Raw genomic sequence first — 8,741 nt, forward strand, 5'->3', positions numbered from 1 at the left:
AGAAAGTGTTGTATCATGCGAGCACGATGAGGCCGTGCATTGTCATCTTGGAAGACAAAGTTTCCTCGAAAGGCTGCATGAACAAATGGAAGCAATGTTTCTTCCAGAATGGCCCTGTGCTTGAACTGGTTCAGGTTTCCATTCAGAACAACCAGGTCAGTTTTGCCTCCTGCATGAAAAGCAGCCCAAATGTTCACCCCACCACCTCCAGCTTGGACTCTTGGCACTATACAATCTTCGTTGTAGGCTTCATGCACTTGTCTGCGCACTCGGACGCGGCCATCTTGACGATAGACCAGAAATCTAGACTCGTCACTGAAGGTCACATGATTCCAATGTCCTGGCTGCCATTGACGGTGCTTTCTGGCCCACTGCAATCAGCGCTGTCTGTGTTGTCTGGTCAGGCGTGGCTTTCTCAGGAGACGCCTGGCACGATAGCCTGCTTGAACCAGTCGTTGGTTGACTAGCCTTCTGGATACAGGCACATTTGTCAGTTGCTGCCACTCAGCCCTAAGCCGATTTTTGTATACTGAATCGAATCGATTAGCTGACTTGGAACGGCCATTGCAGACTAACCGGTGCAGCTGGCGATCATCCCTCCTTGTGGTTCTGCGGGGACGTCCTGGCCTCGGGATTGGAGTAGGGACACCCCTCTGAGCATTTCGTTTCAGGATCTTTGACACCTGACCTTGAGTGATGCCATACTGCCGAGCAATAGCATGCTGTTTCATGCCGTAATTTCTTAAAGCCACCACTCCATGACAAACAGCATTGTTTAGTTGATGGACCATCTCCAGAGGAAGCGGCAATAACTTTTGGAGACATGCAGCAGTTGTTTTCCACTAATACAGAACGCAACAACCCTTGTATACCCGACTGTGAAGCCAATCATCAAATGCACCTGTCCGTACATTTTGCCACGCCACCTGTGATATAATCCTGTTGTTGACTTCTTGCTGCGACAGACAATCAGTGACATGGTTCTTTTAACAAATAAATCACCAAAGTGTAAAAGAAACGCACTAGATTGATATACTGAGTTAAGAAAGTAAACCCAAGTCAAGAAAAAAATAAATTCCATATTAAATGCCAAGTCTGTATATATATATATATATATATATATATATATATATATATATATATATATAAATATATATATATATATATATATATATATATATATATATATATATATATATATTGTAACGATTTTGAGAAGTGTGTAACGAATTTGAGAAGTGTAACGGTTTTTGAGAAGTGTAACAATTTTGGAGGAAGTGTAACGAATGTGAAAACGTTACAATGTGAACGTTACAAAAGGGTACGGTAACACCCTGTTAATGTAAATAATGGTCGCAGTCGGCGTCCTAGTTAATTGCATGAAACTTACACGCAGGTCACGATATATCTTTTAAATAGTGTATTTCCTTATTCCATGTAGGCTAAATATGTGTTTTCCCACTAGATTGACTTTGCATTGTATCAAACAAAATAAGCGTAGGCCCTTCCAATTTCCCCAAAACCTCCCTTCCAATTGCCTTCCGCATTTTGGGCGGTTTTCTTCAAACCACCATTGGCCACGAGGTAGGGTTGGGGAAGAAAGGCGTGTCTCCACCTCGTCATAAGAGGGAAGGAGTGAACCAGTCCTAACAGCCAATCAACACCGCGGTGAGCGACCCGGTAGGCGTGCCCTCGGAGCCGGCGGCTTGATTTCGCCCGAGGTGATAAAAGCGACTGTAAGGGATTGCTAGTGCTTTATGAGATGACTTGAGAGAGGCCTTGGGAGATGAGCAAAGAGACTGCACCAAGAGGCGGTGAGATGCGAAACGCTCCAAGCCAAAGAGGAGAGGGACTCGGCAAGGAAACCAGCTTTGGAGAGACGCGCTGAAAGGAGGGAGACGGCTCCACCCCAAGAAGAGGAGCAGGTGTGCCGAACCAGCGCGTGACGTCTACCGCAGTGGATACACGACGGAGGGTTTCCCGCCAAAACCGCGAGGAATTGCGAACTGCGGCCTCCCGACCTTGCCTCCCTCTCAAGCAATCCATCTCAAGCCCTACCTGCCTGCAATATCCCTTGTGTAAGTGTGAACGTCCTGTCCTACTCGTTGTCTTGGGGCTAAGTAAAAATGAATAGTGTAAGTTAACGATTCGCTGTGTTACTGCTTCTTCCATCCATTGCTTGTGTGTGTATAATAAAATCTGTTCTTCCTCCGTATTCTTCTTCTTCTTCTTTTTCATTCTCTTTCGGTCGCTTTAGAGATTTCCCGATTGAATATCTGTGGGGCGATCTGGTCAACGTCGGGTGGAATCGGGTTTTAATCGGGGAGTAACTGTTCGGACGCGGTTAAATACACCACCGCTCGGTCAATATAACATCTAAAACCCGCGTCTGTAACAATATATATATATATATATATATATATATATATATATATATATATATGTATATATATGTATATATATATATATATATATATATATATATATATATATATATATATACGTATATATATATATATATATACATATATATAGATATATATATATTGTTGCGGATTTGAGGACTGTATTTTTTTTGATTGTGTTGTATTGTGGTAAATTGGTGATGAATATTGCTTGAGTCTGCGCCTCCTGCCTCCGGAGCTGTGTAAAGGTCAAAAGGGCGTCCCATAATTAGTCCACAAGCATACACGTCAGCTAATCATAGAATACCCCTGTTCGATAGTTATATCTTATTCTGTGTTTTAGGGTAAGGCTGTGTCTCCCATTAATTGAAATACTCCATTGCACCAGTGAAAGAGATAGATTCCCTTCATTCCCACTCCCAAAACTTCATTCCCACTCCCAAAACTTCCATTCCCAGTGCCAATTACCTCCCTTCCAATTGCCAACTGCATTTTGGGCGGTTTTCTCTTCAACCGCCATTGACCACGAGGCAGGGTCGGAGAAGAAAGGCGTGTCTCCACCTCGTCATAGAGGGGGGGAGTGAGCCAGCCCCACTCGACCAACCATGAGCCAGGGGTTTGGCTAGAGAGGGCGGAGGAAGAGCGATCGGGGAGGTTCGCAAAGGTTGAGGGGCGGGGCCTATATAACCCACGGCAGGGCATTTCCCGAGGAGATGAGCTTTTACAGAGTCGAGGAGGGAGGAGATCAGAAGACAGGAAGGCCTTGAGTTGGACTAAGCAAGAGAGGAAGTTGTTGGACTGGGTGGGACTAAGAAAGAGAGAGAAAGAGTCCTGAAGCTTGTGAGGGAGGAGAGAGAACCCGTCACACCAACCCCCCACCAGCCGCGTTGGCTCCACCAAGCGTTCACCTCCACCAAGGCTCCACCAAGCTCCGCGTTGGCTCCACCAAGCGTTCACCTCCACCAAGGCTCCACCAAGCTCCGCGTTGGCTCCACCAAGCGTTCATCTCCACCAAGGCTCCACCAAGCTCCGTGTTGGCTCCACCAAGCGTTCACCTCCACCAAGGCTCCACCAAGCTCCGCGTTGGCTCCACCAAGCATTCACCTCCACCAAGGCTCCACCAAGCTCCGCGTTGGCTCCACCAAGCGTTCACCTCCACCAAAGCTCCACCAAGCTCCGCGTTGGCTCCACCAAGCGTTCACCTCCACCAAAGCTCCACCAAGCTCCGCGTTGGCTCCACCAAGCGTTCACCTCCAGCCATCCACCTCCTGCGATTCCTGTCATCATTCCCCGCGTGAGTCTGTCTTTTGTTTGTTCTGTCCTGGGTTAATTAAGACTGTAGGTAAGCTAGTATTTGCACTGTGTCACCTGCGTCTTATGTGTTGTAAATAAACGTGCCTGCTTTCTTTTTGCTTGTGTGTATAATAAATCCTGTTATTCCTCCGTACTCTGTCTTCTTCTCTCTTCCTCTTTACATTTGGTCGCTTTAGAGGTTTCCCGATTGAATACCTGTGGCGCAATTGGTCAACGTTGGGGGAGTCGGGCTAATCGGGGATACTGTAACGGTCGCGGTTGACCATCCGCTCGGCCCAAAGTAACATCCTGTCCGCGACCCGTAACAATATATATATATATAATATTGTTGCGGTTTTGAGTTTGTACAGTGAGTCTAATAAAGGTTAAAATTTGCCCCCCCATAGTTAGTCACACAAGCAACATGTAGCCTCACGATAGTTTTGTTATGTCTTCGTATTTGTGAGCTTAGTTCCTTTCCATTGTTAGTTCTGCGTTGAAGTAGAGTCAGGAGAATAGGCCCTACTGCCACCGATCATCCAACGTTCGTAGCCTCAATCCCTTTTGCGCTAACGTTGGTTCATTATTGGGCGAGTTAACATGAGGCAGGCTAGGAGGACCGGGGCGGAGCCGAGGGCGGAGCGGCAGAAGCGCTGACGGTAAGCACAAGCCACCAATCAGAGCTCAGAGGTGGTGGCGGCGGTGTTGCGTCACAGGGCGTGGTGAGAAGGTTTGAGAGGGTTCCAGAAGGTTCGTGGGCGTAGCTATAAAACCCGCTGTGCAAAGCCCTCGAAAGGACTGGCGCGCACACGGCAGTAGAGAGAGAGGTCTAGCAGTGAAGGACTTGCACGAGGACTCATGCGGGAAAGCTGTTGAAGCGGAGGACTCTCGTTGAACAGGACTTGATGAGCAAAGAACTCGCACGCACTAACCAGCTCAGAGGATCGAGGAAGAGGAGTTGGCAGTGTCTGAGAGCTGTGCAGATACGCGGGTGCAGCCAGAAGCGCATGAACCGATATACAGCGCATTAAGTCGCGCGAGTGAGAACGGCTGAGTAATCGCCAGCCGCGCTAAAAGTCCCACCCTTTGCCATTCCACCTCGTCATCTGCCTTGTTTGGGAGATGCGCTGCGGGTTCCTTCCTGCCATCACCTGCCACCATCTTCGTGTGACGTGCGGGGGCCGTGGAGAGCCGGACGGGGACCGTCTCTGGATGACCACGTCTATGCGTTGGGGAACATATACCCATCTGCAATTCCCTGTGTGAGTGTGAGCCGGGCCCGTTGTCTGGCAATAAGTTAAGATTGTCTAAGGCTGCTCTGTGTCTCTGCGTCCCTGATCATTGTACATACGTGTGGGAATAATTAAACCAGTGTTCTTCCTTTCTTCCATTCAACCGTTTCTGTGGTTTATTCATTGGTTAAGCGTGGTATGGGTAGAACCGCTCAAATCGGGTTCCACTAATTAAAACTGCACGGACCACGTGGAGCTCAATCCGCTCGGCATACTCAAACCACACGTGGTTCGTGCGAGGCTTGTTTTCCTCGCTTCCAGGGCAGCGCGGGGAATTAGGTACGAGCGAGAAGTAGTCCAGAGACCCTACTCCGTGTTTGTCCGGAAGGGACGTTGCAAGTCTCGGTTCCGCCAGGCCCAGCAAGAACAAGGTGATTAAGATACCCTACTTACCAACGCCCTCGTAGGCCAAAATGGCTCTATGGTACTCGAATGTGAAGTATGGCCCCCCCGCCAGCCTGACATCAAACTGCGCCGCCCCCCCCCCCCCTGCGCCACTTACCTTTTAGACTCCCCACCTCTCAAGGAAGTGAGGAAGAAGGCAGAGGAAAACACATACTGGACGGTTACCCGCGCAATGGCAAAGGTACAAAACCGATCACGCTGTTGGATGTGTATGCATTTCCCCCACACCAGTTCCACAGGAATAGTTATGATAGTATTACCCCTGTCCCTACGAGATATGTGCTCAGGACCCTTACGAACTCCATGTTTGACCACAACCTTGGAGCTGGCAGGCCCAAAGCACCCAGCGGTGTGTTCCCGTAGTTTCCAATATACCCCACGTATTAGTCAAGCCCTGTTAGGCAAACGACCAGACCCAGTCTGGGTGGAAGAGCAAGAGGGCCGGTTATGCCTCATAGGAAAGGGACATGTCCAGATGGGAACCTCAGAATGCACCCACACCCTGCCGCCCATCGCCCCGCAACAAAAGGGAGGAACCCTTAGAGTAACGGTGAATGACCAGGCCCAGCATAATGTAGCGAGCCTAACGATGTCTTGGGGAACACCAAACACCAACCTTTCCGAAATTAGTAAATGCATGACCTCTGCTCTTATAGCACCCCATGGGGTAATGTTTATTTGCGGTAACAAGGCATACCCATACCTGCCTGAACACTGGGGAGGGACTTGTTATTTAGGATCCATTTTTCCCCAGGTATACTTGGCAGACCATTTTAACAAAACTGGGTATACCCATAGGAGGGAAAGACGGGGCCTCTCCCTTTGGAAACAAGATGGGACGGTAAAATTGGACGGAAGTTGGTGGCAGGTTCTACTAGGAGCCTTTTTTCCCCAGGCAGGAATAACCATGAATAGTTGGTGAATAGATAGCCTGGCATTGGTGATGGAATGGATCGGAAACGAGACCCGAATCAATGAACTGAAAGTAGAAAATGAACTGGTACACATGCGAACTATGGTGATGCAGAATCGTGTGGCCTTAGATATGTTGTTGGCAGAAAAGGGAGGAGTATGTGGGATAATCGATGGGAAATGTTGCACCTTCATCCCAGATGAGTCAGAAGGGATAGATGCTTCAATTGCCCAGCTTAAGGCAGCCACGCAAGATTTAACAGATAACCGAAGGGGAAGGGAAGAAGCTAATAATGTATGGTCCGGGATAGCAGCCTGGTTCAGAGGATGGACCGGGATCATTGTAAAATGGCTGTTGACGGTCCTGGCCATAATCGTAGGAATCGTACTCACCCTGGTCATAATGAAACCCTTAATCCTGGTTTGTGTGAGAAAATGTTTCACAGGATGGACTACACCAACCACTGCTACCGAGATGGTCCTCTCGATACATGGGAAGGACCCAAAAGCCTTCGGCGAACCGGCCAACTCTATCATCTCGGGCCAAGATCTGAACACCCACGACTGGGACGAAGGCCTGGACGATTCTTGGCAGGAGGACAGGGCGTACTACGACTCCTGGCATGACACCGATGACCATGCCACTCCTGACTGGATTTATGTCGACCTTAGTAGTAAAGGTTCTTTTGAGAGCTATGCAAGCAGCAAAGACGAAATGACCAACAACTGTCCGGGAGTACCACCATTTGTAACAAACATATTTGGTTTACCCCCTCAATGCAAGTCACCCGACACCACGGACACAGATACTGATTCAGATAATGAGGAGGAGATTTGTGATGATGGATGTGCCACCCTTTCTCCCACAGAACGATTACATATACAAGGCTTGATGGCATTGGACGTCGATTGTTCGCCTTGATTCGCGAGGACCGCGCCTGCATGAGGAGTGCCCTCGTTAGGCCGGCAACCGGGTTGCACCTACGCTCCCTCGAGGGTGAATTCGGGACCCGACCGGGCATCAGCTCCGAACCAGGCGTCTTCGTCGCGAATTACGGCTAACAATATGCGTTGAATGTTGGACAGCCGCCTTACCAGGGGCCGGTGTCTCTCCCAGAGTATGCGAACCGCATTGCACGTATGGCAGCTACGGGGGGGGGGGGGGGGGGAGGCGGCCTACTGGGGTTTGTTCATTGTCTCATTAAATACGTTGTCTTTAGAGATAATAGAGAGGTATTGTCGGGGTTTGTGTACACCATATGGGTTTGTGTACCAACATATAGGTAATACAAGGATTATGCATGTTTAGTTGCGTTTATATTCACTTAATGGTTGCTTTTAAATAAATGGGAATGAACCTTCGTTCCTCACAGTTGCATGTATTTTTCTGTCCAAATGGGACAAGACACTTTCCACACAGTTGTATTTTGCTGTCCAAATGGGACAAAGATGATAACCAAACTAAGACTTGCTTCAAACTGCTAATGGCCCCTTGGCCCAGTAATTGCTATCTAATGACTGCACTTGTAAAGTTCATCCTTCGGTCAGACTGCCCTAGGCAATAAACGATACGGACCCTGTCCCCAAAACAGCTGCTGAAGGAAGGGACACATGATTAATTATGTTTAACCTGCCTGCACGCTTGTTCATTGCTTGCATTCCTGGCTTGAGTTTGCCTTTTGATATGACTGAAAATTCCCCTGTGACATACATTTCCTGTCCTTGATGATGCTGGTCCAGTTCTGTTTTAGATAATGGCTTGATAATGACATAATGCCTTACTTCCCATCTGTGCCTTTGACTTAATTCCTTTCATTGATTTAGGGATGTTGACAGGGGCTGTACTAGCCCAGTGTCCTATATCTTGGGGTCACTGCTTCAGCGCAGAGTTAATCTGATTTAGCGAACGTTTTTACTACTCAGGCCCAGCCTATATAATGGGTCGTGTTCCAGTGTATCTCCAGTGTGGTCCAGTTTGCACTGCCTTGCATGTTAAGCTCTGCACTCTGGCGAGACTCCACATTTGTGTATTTGCTGTGTATTCATTAAACTGCTGATGCTTTAACCCTCGTCTTTCCCTTTCCTGGAGTTGAAGACCAACAAGTGCACACCCGGGGGTGTTACGGAGTGTGTAATGGGAGAGTGTGTTACAGAGTGTGTGCAGGAGTGCACACCAGAGCATGTTGCAGAGTGTGTGCAGGAGTGCACACCCGTGGGTGTTACAGAGAGTGTAACGGAAGAGTGTGCGCCAGGGTGTGCGCGAGGGTGTGTGATGATGAAGTGTGTGAAAGGCATGAGTGCGCCTAGGTGTGCGGGTACGAGTATGGAGTGTGAGGGAGAATGCACACCAGAGAATGGGGAAGGAGAGTGTGCGGTAACGGAGTGTATGGGAGGCGCGGGGACGCCTGGGTGTGCGAGTGCGGAGTGGGTCGCG

Source organism: Myxine glutinosa, chromosome 7 (assembly GCF_964187855.1).
Source record: "Myxine glutinosa chromosome 7, kmMyxGlut1.1, whole genome shotgun sequence".
NCBI classification, from domain to species: Eukaryota; Metazoa; Chordata; class Myxini; order Myxiniformes; family Myxinidae; genus Myxine; species Myxine glutinosa.